Source organism: Mytilus californianus, unplaced genomic scaffold (genome assembly GCF_021869535.1).
Source record: "Mytilus californianus isolate M0D057914Y unplaced genomic scaffold, xbMytCali1.0.p SCAF_6, whole genome shotgun sequence".
In the NCBI taxonomy this organism is placed as follows: domain Eukaryota; kingdom Metazoa; phylum Mollusca; class Bivalvia; order Mytilida; family Mytilidae; genus Mytilus; species Mytilus californianus.
Genome location: NW_026262712.1, coordinates 46,340,513 through 46,358,847, shown reverse-complemented (window position 1 = coordinate 46,358,847; position 18,335 = coordinate 46,340,513). Strand labels below are relative to the sequence as shown.

The 18,335-nt window shown below is 32.4% G+C and overlaps 2 long non-coding RNA genes across 3 annotated transcripts in view; one reads left to right on the top strand and one right to left on the bottom strand.

Moving 5' to 3' along the window:
- The window catches only part of LOC127706456 (uncharacterized), a 348,407-nt gene that overhangs the window by 24,800 nt on the left and 305,272 nt on the right, over nt 1–18,335 (top strand). The window lies entirely within an intron of this gene.
- LOC127706452 (uncharacterized) overlaps nt 1–18,335 on the bottom strand; it is a 75,284-nt gene that overhangs the window by 31,800 nt on the left and 25,149 nt on the right. The gene's annotated exons all lie outside the window — the stretch shown is intronic.

Genomic DNA, 18,335 nt, shown 5'->3' with positions numbered 1-18,335 from the left:
CTCGAAAATTCAAAAACAGCATAAATAACAAAAGTTATCATTCTTAAATACAAAAGCAGTATCAATAACAAATGAGATGACTATTAAATACAAAAGCAGTATCAATAACAAATGTGATGACTCTTAAATACTAAAGCAGTATCAATAACAAATGTGATGACTCTTAAATACAAAAGCAGTATCAATAACAAATGTGATGACTCTTAAATACTAAAGCAGTATCAATAACAAATGTGATGACTCTTAAATACAAAAGCAGTATCAATAACAAATGTGATGACTCCTAAATACAAAAGCAGTATCAATAACAAATGTGATGACTCCTAAATACAAAAGCAGTATCAATAACAAATGTGATGACTCTTAAATACAAAAGCAGTATCAATAACAAAAGTTATCACTCTTAAATACAAAAGTAGTATCAATAACAAATGTGATAACTCTTAAATACAAAAGCAGTATCAATAACAAATGTAATGACTCTTAAATACAAAAGCAGTATCAATAACAAAAGTTATCACTCTTAAATACAAAAGCAGTATCAATAACAAATGTGATGACTCTTAAATACAAAAGGCGTATCAATAACAAAAGTTATCACTCTTAAATACAAAAGCAGTATCAATAACAAATGTGATAACTCTTAAATACAAAAGCAGTATCAATAACAAATGTGATAACTCTTTAATACAAAATCAGCATCAATAACAAATGCAATCACTCTTAAATACAAAAACAGCATCAATAACAAAAGTAATCACTCTTAAATACAAAAACAACATCAATAACAAAAGTAATCACTTTTAAATACAAAAACAACATCAATAACAAATTTAATCACTTTAAATACAAAAGCAGCATCAATAGCAACATTTTTAATGTATTCACTCTTAAATACAAAAACAGCAAAAATAACAAAATTATTCACTCTAATATTCAAAAACAGTACCAATAACAAGAGTAAACACTCTTATATTCAAAAACGAAATCCATCACACAATTTTAAAGTAATCCCTCTTAACTTCAAACACAACAACAATAACAAAATTATACGTAACCGCTATTTAATTCAAAAACAATATCAGTTACAAAAGTGATCAAAGTCCGCATATACATACATAGTAACAGACATATTATGGAATCTGGTGAACTCTTTAACCGTTTATGAAAATTGTTTATTAAATTTAGTAATCCTTCTTTCATTCTCTGATCAACAGTTCAGAGTATTACGCATGTTTTCCCCTTAGTTTTGAGTAATTTCATCCTTGTTAGCTCAAAGATTTATGATTAGGGTGCGATGAGGAATGTTTCACTTAAGAGGTGTGTGCATACGTCTGAAAGGGACAGACGTGAAAACATCAGGATTTCCATTTTTTCTAAATTTCAATTTGATCAATACCTTATGTGTATAAAAATCGAAATGATGTATATTTAGACAACTAATATTTATTTAAGAATTGAATGCTTCTTTTTGTAAATTTATTGGGGTGTAAAAGCGTTGACCGAAGTACATTTGGTTTGCGCGCTTCATACCAAAAATGTGCGCACGGTCAACGCTTTAACAACCCTATAAAATTACTAAAAGAAGCATTCAATACTTATAATTATATTTTTTTTACTAGGATCATGAAAACACGATGTCTATCAAGTTTTTCTTTATTTACCTGTGCACTTTATTGTAGAAGCTCGTGTTACAATTCATTTTGAAATGAAGGTTAATTTCAGAATGACGCGAGATTGCTGTTAGCCAATCAAAATAACGTATTATAATGAAACATACATGTAATGTAATTACATAAAATTATCTCAAATGGACAACATATGAATACAATACTTTAAAATTCTCATTAACATTATTCATTGAAACCATAGGAATAGTTTAACCTAATGCCTTCCAGCAGCGGCCACTTCGTTGATCACAATCTGACAAAATTAAGCATTTTAGTAAAAAAGTGATTCGCCGTTTATGTAAGGATTATGTATATCCAGAGTTCATCATAGCGTCACTTAGTTGCCCGAACTATCTTTATTTAGGAGAAAAAGGAAACAACTTCGAATGCATGACACTTATGTTTACAGAGGTTGAGGATTGTAGTAAGTTATGACAGCTTTAGTTAACAAAATCAAAATATACAAAAATTACTCCTAGTGGAAAAGAAGCTTTGCAATGTCTGCATCCTCCAATAAGCTTTATAATTACACAAACACCTCAATACAAGCGTCTTAATACGGAAGCACATTTAGGACCTCCCAAAAACATAATTTGAATTTGATATCACGAATTAAAATCGTTTTCACGAATTGTAGAATTCGTTATCACAGATTAAATTAGTTATCACGAATTTATGGAATTAGTTATAACAGTTTTAATTTGTATTTCGTAATAGCGGATACAATTCGTTATCACAATGTTTTGTAATTCGTGATAACGGATTACAATCGTTATAACAAATGGTATAATTCGTTATCACAGATTTAATTCGTTCTCACGAATGTATGTACTTTGTTGTCACATGTTTTTTTTGTAATTCGTGGTTGCTGATTAAATTCGTTATCACAGATTTTTGTAATTCGCGATTACGGTTTAAAAATCGTTATAACAAATTGTATAATTCGTGAAAAAGGATTAGAATCTTGATAACTATTTCTACGAATTTGAGATAACGAATTGAATCCGTTATAACTATTTATGAAAATCATTATTACGATTTTTATCCGTTTTCGTGAATTACTATAAAATTGTGATTACTATTTCTACGAATTCGTAATAACAAATTGAATCCGATATAACGATTTATACAATTCGTTATCACTATTTATAAAATTCGTTATTACGATTTTCGTCCGTTAACACGAATTGCCAAAAATTGTGATAACGAATTTAATTCGAAGTAACGAAATGGCTGACCCAGTCAAAGTACTCAATTAAGATTCAAATAAATGCAAAGTCAAAGAAAATCATTTTTTTAGTAATATCCTTCCACTATACTATTGGTTGTTATTAAAGTGAGAAAATACGATACGGCCTATTAATTGTCCTACAAAAATTAAAAAAAATTTAATCTATCAAATAACATCCTTCAGATTTCTATAAGACATTAGTATGTCAGATGTCAGTACTGACATTTATGAGTTAAGTTTTGTCTTACATATTGTCTTTAGGGCAAACTTTGTAGCTATTTACACAAAAACGAAATGTTTTTGAATTAGTCTCACTTTCAGATCTTGTTTTTTTTTCAGTGTATGTTCAATGGTGTTAATATGTCCTTTGATTGAGTTAAGCTATTTCAGTTGATATTTTATAATGTGTCTCTCTATGTTGTGATGTTACACTATTGTTTCAGAAAAAGGGTGAAGGTTTGGTACCATTAAAACGTTTAAACCCGCTGCATTTGTTTGCACCTGTCCTAAGTCAGGAATCTGATGTTCAGTAGTTGTCTTTTGTTGATGTGGTTCATAAGTGTTTCTCGTTTCTCGTTTTTTATATAGATTATACCGTTGGTTTTCCCGTTTGAATGGTTTTACACTACTAATTTGTTGGGGCTCTTTATAGCTTACTGTTCGGTGTGAGCCAAGGCTCCGTGTTGAAGACCGTACTGTGACCTATAATGGTTTACTTTTATAAATTTTGACTTGGATGGAGAGTTGTCTCATTGGCACTCATACCACATCTTCTTATATGTATGAGTATAGGCCTTGCCAAAAAGATATTTTACAAGAAAAGGTTTAATGCAGAGATGGTTAATTTTTATGTATTAAAAAATTTAAAGTTGACTCATATTTAATTTTATCAAAAGCCATCTGTAACAAAAGGCTTAATTGAGTTTGTAACTTCATGGTTGTGGCACTAAAAACCCGGGTGTTGCTAAAAGGCGGAAACGGAAAACGGAACGGAATACGGAACCGAAAACGGAAACAAAAAGAATTTACACCTTTTCTTTTGGATAATTTTTGTTCATAGGCATGTTGTATATTGTATTTCACATGTTTACAAAAAAAGAAATACAGTGGAATAAATTTAAGAAAAAAAATGAAAGCATAAAGTATTGAAATAAATGACAGGAGATGATGAGCCTAGTTATTTAATAAGGGCATGTACATTGTATGTTATTTGATTTGCGTAAACACTAGCAGTTGTTCCATTAAATAATTAAATTTATATTCTATTTTTGGACGTAAGACCATGAACGTACGTTGTTCATGCGATTCACAATTCCGTTTGACTTTTCTGATTTTCAAAAAGAAGAAAAGTAAAGAAAAAGATAATTTATGTAGGATAAACTTCAATATGATAGTAACACAACAACACAAAGTCAATCTACATACGGCCTAAGTAACACAACAACACAAAGTCAATCTACATACGGCCTAAGTAACACAACAACACAAAGTCAATCTACATACGGCCTAAAACGATGGACATTCGCCTCGATTCTAGATAGGTAGTGAAGTCATTCTTTTTTCGGGGGTAATGTTTTTCATCATTATTTTTCTTTGTTTCTTTGTTTAATTGTTTTTTAATTCGAGTTAGTGATGTGGTGCATCTTGTTGTGTTGTACTGCAATGGTGTAGTTATCTTTTTCTTTTCTTTTCTTTTCTTGCGTAATGGAAAGAAGGCTTTAGAGAAACCCGATGGGACAATCAAGTATTGACAACAACAGATATGGGAACCTGGGACTAGACATAGAAACTTGGATACACTTTATTTTTATTTAACACTTGGGAAAATCACTCGTTTATCAAAGCCTTTCTCTACCGATACTGAGGTACATTTTAGGTAGAGCATTACCATATGCTTTCCTAGACTTTTATATCAATGAATACGAATTAGTGTGAAAAAAACTGGCGGGAAACAATACATGGATATTCGATTTGCACAGTGCCTTTTCCAAGTTAGCCGTAGTCATGTCCTATGGTTTCTAAACATCAACCTGTCCGCAGTGTTTTGAATATGATGCCGCTCAATTCTTCGTTGAAAATTCAGTCCCATTCAAGTGTTTGTGAAGTTTCAACGTTCTTTTATAATGATACAATTGAAAATATTAACACTCATTCAGTATTTATGATGTTTTAATCATACTATAATTGAAAACATTATCATATACATGTATCTATATTCAATCATGCTAAAGGAATGTTGAAATTTGAGAGTTACTCTTATTTATATATTATGGATTTTATGGCAGTGTTCTGTCAAGATAACTGAAAAAAATCATTATTCTCTGTTCTGTTCTTTTATATTTAATTTTCTATGACGACAACAATACTTTATTTTACACTACGCATCTGATCGTTTTGTGTGTTTCTACTGGCCAAACACGCGATTATTCAAGATATCATTGATATGTAGACTTAATAACAGAAGACCCAGGACAGTGCCTTGAAGTACTCCAGAATTAACGGTGGACCAGTTGATTTTATCGAATTTATCACGACTCTGTGCTTGTGGAAGCATAAAATTTGAGTCAATCGAACATAGTGTTTTACTTGATATCCACTAACTGTTGAATTTAAATCTAATTAGCTCTTGTGGGGCCGTGTTGAAGGCTTTTTCAAAATCTTATATAAATATATCTGTTTGGAGTTCTTTATCGATGTTTTTGGTCCAATCATTGATGATTGTACATATGGTCAGATCATGTTTTCGTACGTCATATGATTTCGTACTATGCGTGCTTTTTCAATGGAAATTGTGACGTCACAATGCATTCTTAATAGCATGAAAACCCACGAAACGAGGATAGTTGTGTTTCGCGAATGTGATATTTACGAAAAACATGTTGTTTTTCATCGATGATCTTATGATGATATAGGTGACTCATTATGTTGGAGCAAAATATAAGTTACCTAGCAGCAGTTTACTGGTATCGAATGGTCAGCCTTCTTGAAAAGTGGTCAGGTGTCTATCCATCAGGTATTGAGCTGGTATTGATGGATTGATGAAAAAAGTGACTAATGATATGTGCTAATTCATTTGATAATTGTTTTAGTATTTTAGGGCTTATTTCGCCTGGCCCACATGCTTTTGATGTATCGAGTCCATGTATTTTTTTTCTCACCGCTTCTCGAGTCATTTCTATGGCTTTCAATTTTGGATAAAATGGTTTCATTAGTCGTACATTTTCAGTTTATGACTTCTTAGGGAGCTACCATTTGATTTTTATGGGAGGGGGGGGGGGGGGGGGCTAGGATGAAATTTGAAAAAAATAGGCAGGACAGGAGTTTTGAGTAAAAAAAAAGGCAGGATGAGACACTTGCAAAAAAAAAAGTCAGGATGACAATTTAGGTAAAAAAAAGTCAGGATAAACTTTAAAAAAAAAGGCAGGACCGAATAGAGTGAAAAATAAAAAGGCAGGACAGAGATTACAACTAAAAAAAATGCAGAACAAAATTTTTCATCCTAGCCCCCCATAAAAATCAAATGGAAGCTCCCTTAGTATATGCACTAATGAATAATTGTTCAGTCAATGTTTCTGCTGGTCAACTGGTTATTGGAGTTCTTGCTCTGAAATAGTTTTTACCTATTTTTGTTTTTTTAATATTATTTTGAAAACTATAAAAGATAGATAGAAACTTTATATAACAAAATTGATCAGCAAGACAAGAACTACAAACGAGTCAATCTTACGGAAATAGTGAGTACTCTTTATAGGAGTAATTGCCCATTAATTACAACTTGTGTTTTGGGTAAAAACTAAAGAAGATAGAGAGAAACTGCAGACAGAAAATGGTCAGCAAGGCAAGATCAACAAGTAAGAGATTTTTGTCATAAATATATTCAAGTCTATATACCTAGATGAACAATACATGCTCTTAAGAGCCTCTAGTTTGTTTTAGCTTTTATGTATTTCCAAAACTGTTTCCTATTTTCCTTGATATCACCTATCCTATATTCAACCTACTTGTTGTGTGATTTTGTTATTTCATTCTCAATTGATTTTCGTAGTTCTCGCCATTTTTTTCATCAAATTCCGTCCATATAAATATGTCTTTCCGTTTTAGTTCCGTATTCCGTTCCGTTTTCCGTTTCCGCCGTTTAGCAACACCCCTAAAAACCCATATGTAAAATGGTTATTTGACAATAATAAAAATGTTATTTTGTACGTATTAAAACATCAAACTACTTGTGACATTACAGTTCACAAACATGTTTGCAACATCTATCATTATTATAAACAGCTTCCATTTTTATTTGATTATTTCCAAATGATCAAATTCTGGATCTGGTAAGTTAAAAAAAGAGACATTTTCTAACAAGTCACTATAGGAACCTTGATTTTCAAAGACAAATTGCCATATTGCTGTTCACTGTACTCTTCAGATCTATTGCACCAACAAAATATCAGTTTAGCATGTTCAACACTTCTGATAAGCTGCAATTTTTTTTTTCAAATTTTGTTAAGACCCCTTGATTTTTGACTAAAGTTAAACTATCGAAGCTTTATCATAAAAGACTTATAAGAAATCTGTTAAGATTAGATATTGCTTGAGAGAAACATATTTTTTTTCAGTAAACATTCTGAATATTAAAAACACTGATCATTAGCAGAGTATCAGAGATCTTTATAAGAGTTCCATTTGTATGATAGGTGACATATTTATCAGAATTCTGTTAAGAATTACATTAATACTAAATGCGACCGTCTTATTAGAATTCTGTTAAGAACTATATTGGCATTGGATGCGACCGTCTTGTCAGAATTCTGTTAAGAATTGCATTGGTATTGGATGCGACTGTCTTGTCAGAATTCTGTTAAGAACTACATTGGTATTGGATGCGACCGTCTTGTCAGAATTCTGTTAAGAATTACATTGGTATTAGATGCGACCGTCTTATCAGAATTCTGTTAAGAATTACATTGGTTTTAGATGCGTCCGTCTTATCAGAATTCTGTTAAGAATTACATTGGTATTTGATGCGACCGTCTTATCAAAATTCTGTTAAGAATTACATTGGTATTTGATGCGACCGTCTTATCAGAATTCTGTTAAGAATTACATTGGTATTTGATGCGACCGTCTTATCAGAATTCTGTTAAGAATTACATTGGTATTGGATGCTATAGTCTTATCAGAATTCTGTTAAGCTATATCATGATTAAATTGCTATTAGATGCGACAGACTTATCAGAATTCTGTTAAGAGTACCTTTTGTTTGAAAGACGGGGCACATTTAATCTTTGAGAATAGCATCTTTCAAAAAATAAAAGGCTTTAGCACATATATAGCTCAGTGTGCTCTGAAATACCTTTACCGTGCATGGTGAATAAATCTGATACTAGTGTGTTTATAGATATAAGAAGATGTGGTATGAGTGCCAATGAGACAACTCTCCATCCAAGTCAAAATTTATAAAAGTAAACCATTATAGGTCACAGTACGGTCTTCAACACGGAGCCTTGGCTCACACCGAACAGTAAGCTATAAAGGGCCCCAAAAAATTACTAGTGTAACACCATTCAAACGGGAAAACCAACGGTCTAATCTATATAAAAAACGAGAAACGAGAAACACTTATGAACCACATCAACAAACGACAACTACTGAACATCAGATTCCTGACTTAGGACATTAACTTTATTCTTCTTAAAACGTTGCATTAAGGTAATTTGTTTAAATATATATATAAAAGGCGAAGCTTTATTGGATACATCAGAATATTCCTAAACTCACAGTCTTTTATTGTATTTCTTATATAAATATATTAGTATATGTTAACTGGATCAAACACTTAGTGAAAAAAAGAATATTAAAAAAGCATAATCATATCATAGCATGTCATGTGAGAAAAATGCTTGCCTCGTATACTTGAAAAATAAGAAGCCCCGTACCAAAAACAAAAATCATTTCTTTGAATAAAAGACGTATAAATGAATGATTACACATTACATATTCAATGGGAATAAATAATTTAAAGAATTATCAAAGAAAAATGACTGCCTTGCTGATCTGAAAACCGCTCTAGACATTACATCAACTCATTCATAAATAAAGTAAGCCGAGTAATATGTAACATATGTAACAAATGCTATGGACGGATCCCAGGACAAGTTGGTTGCAGTGTACTCCTCTGTGCCAGTTTTGTGCTGTTTAAACATATTTATTTGCATGTTGTAAAATCCAGCGTTATATACCCGCTCGGGTTTAACAACTTTTCTAATCTTTTTTTTCGACACGCTAACTATAGAATTGTCTTTCCAATGGTGTATCGCCTTCTGTTCTTGTGGATTCCAACTTCTAGTTGCTCCTCATACCGGGTAGTTATGAACCTTCAAATAAAATACAATATTGGATATGATTTCCCATCTTTAATTATTTTACTTATCTTTTTTTTTCACATACATAAAATTCAGAATGGAAATAGGGAATGTGTCAAAGGGACAACAACCCGACCAAAGAGCAGATAAAAGCCGAAGGCCACCAATGGGTCTGCAATGCAGCTAGAAAATTCTGCACCCGGAGGTGGGCCTCAGCTAGCCTCTAAATAAAAATGTGTACTAGTTCGGTGAAAATGGACGTCATACTAAACTCCAAAACATATAAATGAACTAAAATTAAAAAACATACAAGACTAACAAAGGCCAGAGGCTCCTGACTTGGGACAGGCGCAATGTCAATTACAATTACACTGCTTATTATATTTGAAGATGTGTAAACTTTGAAGAATATTTCATTATTTTATGCTGGATTTCAGATGCGTTTAATTGGATCGGTTTGTTGCCACTACATTACATCTGACGAGTTATCAGCTATATGTGAACAATGTCCAGTATTATATGAATTTTAATAAGACAGAGGCTCAAAAACACAAACTAACTAAACTCAAGATTTAAGTATGCCCCACTCCATATTCACTCTTAGGGGAAGTATTGCAATCTCCTCGTCATTCAAACAAATATATTTCCGTAATCTTATTCTCAGAAACATGCGAAAAGAATGACGTAATATTTGGTCAGCAACTAACAACTATGATTTGTATCATGTGTACGGTTTTCGGATCTGTACAACATCTTATATAAGGGATCTTTATCCTTCACTTGACCATTCTAATATACACATACAGGTTGACGGTTGACAGATAACATGAAGCGAAAACATATAGGGGCCAGTTGAAGCTTGTCTCCGTCTGCGAGATTTTCTCGCTGTGTTGAAGACCCATTGGTGGCCTTGGTCTGTTTTGAGTTCATTGTCGGGTTGTTGTCTCTTTGACACATTCCCCATTTCCATTTTCAATGTTATACTATACGTTCATAGACTCCAATGGTATCCTTCTTCTGTTGCAAGTGTACGGTTTTGTTCAAATTACTAGCTGTTCACATGACAGTTTTATCTTGGGTCCACATTGCCTTTGAGTCATGTCGATTTTATTAAAAAAAAAACCAAAATCAACGATAGGGATGGAAAAAACCTATACGTTAAATTGCAGGATAGAAACAATATTCGCATATTGTAGGAAAATATAAATGTAGTTCTACTTGCTACGAAACCAGAGAAAATCAATACTAGCCTCGCTTTTCTATCTGTTTCTAAAGCACGCGCCAAATAAATGTTATATCTTCCGACACCATAAACACTGTACGAATATATTGTATATAAAACCTATTTTCTCGATACATTCTATATAAAACCTATTTTCCCGATACATTCACGATCTAGATTATGCTGAACACGGCATCTGGTGCATTCTTGTCAGAACTTGCCTTCTTGTAAGTTATACATATAATAATGAGAAGATGCGGTATAATTGCCAATGAGACAACTCTCAACCAGAGACCAATACATGTTTGTTTTGTCAATTGTTGAATACGGGGCAAACCTCTTCCGCAGTAAGAAATTATCTATACTAATATAAAAACAAGAAGACGCGGTATGATTGCCAATGAGACAACTCTCCAACAAAAACCTAAACAACGATGTCAACAATGTAGGATATTGTAAGGCCTTCAATAATGAGAAAACCCCATACCATATAGTTAGCTTTTAAAGGGCAAAAGATCACCCCTATTATTATTTTATATTTTTGAATATTCTTAATAAAATAAATCAATATTGTTCATCTGGTTTTCCTATTTTTTTTTTAACTTTTTCTAGCTATAATTAACACAGTCAAACAAAATTTGCATGTGCCTCACCTCCTCTCAAAGGAGGATTGTTTGATAGCAACAGAAATATAAGTCATTGCAACAGTGCATTTACAAACACCCATTTAATACAGTTGTCGCAATGGATTTTTAAGACGACGACATTGTGATGCTTTCTGTACCCGAGGTCATGGGATTCAACATATTTATATTACAAGAGCCGATGTGGCTGTGTATTAATACATCTCGCACAAACAAACGGAGACCCATACGCTTGAGTCGTCGCCTCTCAAACGATGAAACTGGTATCATTATCTGTCCTCTGTGATACCACCAGGAGTTTTGATAATACGCTTCTGTAATAATGAATGTTAAGACATGTTTTAATGGTGTCCCTTTTCCGAGTATCAGAAACTTGAGTCAATTAGACTACTTTAGACAAATGTTAGAGCTTACATCCACAGTGAAGTGTTAAATTATTAGGAAACAATAATTTCCATATGACTTTAATAAATATATCATATTGAATGAGCATTTCATGTGTATACTAAACTCAAATGAATGAAGAATTTTAATTTTAATTTTTGTGTATAGTGCTTGTTTAATTTAAATTATTATTTTACTTCAACGTGTTTAACTGTAAGTTTTATTTGATATAAAGTTCAAGAACAAATTTGTTTGCAAAATAGTGAGCAACCCCGGCTTAAGATTCATACTTATTTTATATACCTACTCACGCCTCAATTTAATTGCAAACCCTGGCAAATACTCTGGAATGTATTTTCTTTTCTTATTTACCCATATAAAATTATTCTTTGATTATTTATTTTTCACGATAATCGCCTTGTTATAGAGCGCCAATACATGAGCTTTATAAAATTCAGACTAAATAATGGAAGGTATTATGTATTAATTTCATAAAGTAAGTCAGGAAGATTTCAAGAAGGGGAGCGGAGGGTCTAGTTACACGGAATAATAAACGTTTATATACAAATTAATTCCAGCTGCTTTTATTGACCGCAGAGGAATGTTTGTCAGTTAACATCCTTATGATTAATCAGGTCACCGTAGTCACTTTGATCCCTACTTCACCATATGTTACTCTTAAAACTTTGGACAAGGTCAAGTCAAAGTATATTCATATATTTTCTTTCAGCTCAAATGGATTGTAAGGTCAAGTAATAACTTGGTGTCCGTCGGCATCCGTTGTAGGTAAATCGTTTACAATTTCATATATTATCGTGAAAACCAATATCTCGATTATGCCTGGATTTGTGTACAGATGCAAGTCCTACACAGAATGAAGTTTTACATACAAATTTTACTTGAGCTTTCTTACAATTTGACGAAAGGCACGTACAATTGACAAATCATATCTATAAAGACCTGTTTGAGGGATCCTTCGTTTTGAATATTCTATAAATTTGACATATTTCTGTAATCTTAATCAAGGCTGTTATGGGAATAAGATGACTTTTCGCCTAAATAATTGCCCAGTAAGGACCAAAAAACTGCATGCACTGACATATGTTAAACTTGATATTCATGCTTCATCGGAATTTCGAGACGTACGATGTAAAAATAAAAAAGGGGAAGGAGACAACTCCACAAAATTAATTTTCTAAACACTTGTCAGTGGAAGAAAAATATCTCTTAAAATTGAGCTCATTCACCCACCTTTTCATTCTTTCATTTCATTGACTAACATATAAGAAAATGCCTATTCAAATGCATTGCCCCCCCCCCCCCCCAAAAAAAAAAGACAACAAAAAAATCTTCCAAAATTGTAAACTTTGAAATCCCTTAAAAATAGAAAAAAATTAAAAAGATAACACCCATACTACGGGGTCCGTCTATGTAAATGAATACAACAAGTTCTATAATTATTTGATCTGTCACTAGAGCTCGAGGGCGGATTTAGGAATGGGGTGCACCCGATCTCTCTCTATACTCCGCAGACATATTCATAGCCTTGGTCAATAATAGCATACTCATTAAAAATGATAAAGAATTGTAAATTTTGTCGTTAAATTAAGATTATGATACTTCAAGAATTTAATAAAATGTGAATGGTTTAATGTTTAATAGTTTAGAATCTATGTTTTATTCGATAAAGCGGTCTTCTATTCTGAATTTAATGTATCTTTTAAAATGTTAGCGTATCGCGAATAAAACAGGAATTTAGTATTTGAAAATAAAACAAAGAAAAAAATAGTTAAGTATATATTTACGTCTCGATATATTACTTATGTTAACCACGATTGCACAAACTTGCGCGGGAATTGTTCAAGCAAGTTTTTTTTAAATATTAAAATATTGCGACTAATCATCACCATCGGATATAGGTCTTATGTTTTACTCCCAGGTTAGGGGTAGCTGTTAATTTCTGTGTCATTTGGTCTCTTGATGAGACTGTTGTCTCATTGGCAATCATACCACATCTTTTTTATTATATAAACCAGAGATGTATGATCACTGTGTATCATCACCACCGGATATGGTGCCCTTGGCCTGGTTCTCTATTCTTTGTTTAAGAAAACATCATTACTGTACATATACCAACGGCCAAGGGTACCTATAACCCTACCAGACAGTATACACCTTACAATCATGTTACATATACATCAAATATATTAAACCTAATTGCATATAGCATCTAAAAAATGACTGCGAAAATTTAACCTTGATCACTGATCCAGATCCGACATACCAAATATAGTTTTCCTATTACTATATTTATATGGCAAAATATACAGTTTTGAAGCAGTCGCTGAACTACGAAAATTAGGGCAAGGACAATGGACATATGAAACTGCGTAACTTTTATGCAAAAGGTATGAAGCATCCAGAGATTCTACCTATACTGAAATATAAAACTTCTTACGAATAGTTTAGCACCCCTATGTCTCGCATTCTGCTATTTTGTGGAAAGAGACAAAAATTGTGCCAAATACATTTGTATGTATACTAAGTCACAGTGCTATCACAATAAAACAATTCGTGTGTTTTTCATGTTTTGATATACGAAATACAATAAGTCAAATCATATTGGCATTTGTTTCTATTAAACTGTTTGCAAAGGAAATTGATTAGATTTGTATAGTTTTCCTAACGTACAGTGGCGAATATTTCATTCCTATTCTAAAGGAAAAGAAACGTTATTTAACGTGCGGAGAAAGAGAGAGTTACATTTTTTTACAAAGCGATTCGTTTGAAGGCAACAACCGTTTAACTTTAAGGAGATCGGGTTATATATTTATTTCATTTCTATTTATTGGAAAATTTTTGTTTTAACAGATGGACACATTTATATTCTTTTTTAAAAACAAAGTAAATCATTGCTTTCTTACTTAGTATAAACAGAATATTTTTTTAGCAATACTATGAATTAAAAATGTGTGTGTACTCCCATGAAATCACAAGCCGTATAAATAAAGATTTAGCTGGTAAAGATATACATGTAGTTGAATATCCAAATTAGGGGTGTATGAGGGTCCAATAAAGAGGTTTAATTGTCCAAAATGGTAAACAAATTACAATTTTAAGCAAAAGCATGTATTTTTTTCTAACAATTAGGGTACACCCTCAACAAACCCCCTCCTCTGAATCTGCCACTGGAGTTTGGTGGATGTACATGCATTACGTATATTTATTAAAAGAATAATGCTTTGAATGTTGCTCTCCATCTTAATGAAAGGTCAAGTATGGACTGAAAAAAAAAATCTGTTTCAAACCAAAGCAAGTTAGGTATGTAAATATGGTCATTTATGGTCTTAAGAATTTCTTATAATGCTTAGGATTTTTCGGTCAACTGTTAAATTATTCATTTCGAAGGCCCATGCAGGTGAGCTTACCCCCATCACTTAGCGTCCATCTTCTGTCATCGACCGTCGTCGGTGTCAGTCGTCCGTTCACTTTTAAAAAGATCGTCTCATTTAAAACTATGTTATACATCAAATTTTTAAGAGTTTGAGTCAATTCGAAGTGTATGAGTTTAGAGCAAAAGTCGTTTGTGTCTAAAATACATGATTTTGTTTATCATTTGTTATTATTGACTTTGACCTGGGTTTCAGTAACTGCGAGTAGTCTCAGAGATGTATACTAAGTTGTTTTTTTTATTATGGGATGAATAAGTACCCTGCCACGTCCCGTCCGGTCTGTGTTTTTGTTAAATGTATTTCTGCTTTGTATCAATCTGATGAGTTAAGCCCTTTTCAACTGATTTTTCATAATTCTTTCTAATGTTGTTCTGTCATGTCTGTTACACCACTGTTCCATGTTAGGGGTGGGTTGGCGCCTTCAAACTAGTTTAACCCCGCCACATTCTGTGTGTGCCTGTCCCAAATCAGGAAGGAGCCTGTAATTCAGTGGTTGTCGTTGGGTCAAGTATATCATATTCGTTTTTCGTTCAATATTTTTGTACCAGGATATTGACGAAAAAGCAAAAGCAGATAATATATTTAGTAAAACAAATGGAGCAGTTTTTAATGTATCTTGAGCAAATACTAGAAAAATTGGAGAAGGATAAAAGTTATATAATAAAACTGTTGTTGACTTTTGATTTCAGTTGATACACAGATTTCTCTAATTCTTAGCTTATTTATCGTTTTCCTAACCTGTTGATTTTTTTTATTTCTCTAATTCTTACACGATTTATCCTTTTCCCAACATGTTGATTATTTTTATTTAATCAACGTGTGGTTCGTTTAATCTCAGTTCTTCATTGGTCAAAATTCGATTATGACGTCGAATTTTCATGCTTTCCTCTGAATTTCCTATTGTGACGGCATGAAAAAAGGCGACCATGCCTGATGACGTCACATAGAAAGAACACATCTTTTTGCAGATCATTTGAAAAGAAGGAAACGTTTGCCTGCATATTGTTTTAAAATCATTAGAGAAACAGATTCCACCTCCAAATCTCGTGTAATACGATATTTATCCACTCTCGACAGTTAAATTTTAAATATTTAAAACGCTCGGCGAGCCTCGCGTTTTAGATTTGAAAATTTAACTGTCTCGAGTGGATAAATATCGTATCACACTCGATGCAATGGTAGAATCTATATTTAATCAACGTGTGGTTCGTTTGATCCCAGCTATTCATTGGTAGAAATTCGATTATGACGTCAAATTTTCTTGCTTTCTTCTGAATTTCCTATTGTGACGTCATGAAAAAAGGCGACCATGCCTGATGACGTCAAATAGAAAGAACACATTTTTTTAGACGAAGGAATAAGTTTGCCTGCATACTGCATAAAAATCATTCGAGAAACTGATTCCACCACAAAATCTCGTGTAATACGATATTTATCCACCTTCGACAGTTAAATTTTAAATATTTAAAACGCTCGGGCAAGCCTCGCGTTTTAAATTTGAAAATTTTCAAAACTTTCTCGAGCGGATAAATATCGTATCACACTCGATGCAGTGGTAGAATCTATATTTATCAACCCCATCAAAAGACAATAATTGTATAATGCTTATCAACCTCGCATCGGATAAGTAGCATTGCCCGGAAAAAAACTGTATGGCGGATATAAACAACGTCATCAAGTCATTTTTCTTCCAAATTTGTGGTTCGTAAGATATCAACTTGTTTGTATTCGGCACGAAACAGTTGAACAACTTGGTCAACCTCGCCCTTCGATAGTTTTTAAGCCCCATGCATAAAAGTTGATATTTTTCTGACAGTGACCGAATATTGTATATTTCTACATTTGTTTGTCCATTGGTCAATATTATGTTAGTGTTGTTGAGGTCTAAAAAGCTAGTTCAATCCCGTTAACTGTTTAAAAGCTCGCAATTAGTTGTCTTTTGTCATTTGTTCATGTAAATGCGTAGTTTTGGTTTTGATTGCAGGTACTTGATAGTCTGTGTTAAATTTATATAAATTAACTGGAATTATGATTGATTGTATAGACTCCTCTTAACCGTATGTTGGCATCAATGTGTCTTTCGTTGTTCGTGTCATTGGGTTGCTGTCTTATTTTCATTTTCATACCCCATACCCCACTCATATAAACAGTATATGTACATTGTCGGAAAATATAAGAATTATTTATACTAACTTTATGAAACAGGAGAGAACGCGAGTCTTACCGAGCCTTTCTGATGCTTCGTTTTAGTACACCAATATTTTTTTATAATTTCTAACTATGTACATGTAGTGTTTTTATCCTGCAATTACACACTTTCGCCCAACGTTTAAGTTTTATATGGTATCCCTTGCACCTAAAATAAGCGAAGAATCAAATTTAGATATAGCAGAATAAGCATGAAAACATAGATATTTTTGTGTTTTCAAACGATTAATTATAAACCTGTTTTAGAGAAAAAAAATTAGGAATAATGTTTTGAAAAATTCAAACATATAACAATACAAAATGTACATAACTTGAATAATATTCAATAGTATTCTTTAAGTCATATAGTAAGTTCTATTCAATGAAGCAAGTTAAATTAAAAGTAGACAACTTATAACAAATTTTCGAAGCACTGATCATGATTTGGAAATAAAAAGAGCCTGGGGCCAGTTTCACATGTTTTAGGATGGTCTTACGACATATCTTAGTCCTAAGTGGGTTTCACAAAGTGGTCCTAAATTAGGACATCTCTTAAAGTTGGTCATAAAGTTAGGACTACACGAGAGGTGTCTTAAGTTTATTTATATAAATAACACGCAATTTTTATATTGATTTTGCAAATTATCTAATTCTTATCCAATTATCTAATTCTCCATGTCCTGCTCACAACTAAATCTTTATTGGTTGAGGGATTTATATCATGATTTGTCAACAATGAACATTCGATGTATTGGTATCAAGAGTGCACGATTTTATCCTTTTACCTTATTATTTTAAACCGATACAGGGACAAATTGAATTCAACTCACTTGTACAAAAAAATGTTATAATTTTATTACCTTTTCTCAATTTTGTATTTTAAGTTCATATGTATATTAGTAAATTATTAATAGACTATTTATATAAATTACACTTATTCTTTATTTTTTTTAAATTTAAAGAAGTTGCGACATGTTTAGGATATCTTTGCTAAGATCATCCTAAGACAGCTTCGAGATGAGGTCTGAAATATGTCATAGGATAGTCATAAGAGGGTCATAAGACATGTCCTAAGATATGTCTTATGACAGGTCTTATAATAGCTTCGTGAAACCGGCCCCTGGTCGTTTCAGGAATATTCAAAGACAAAACAGACTATATAACTTGAATTGTATAATAACTGTAAACA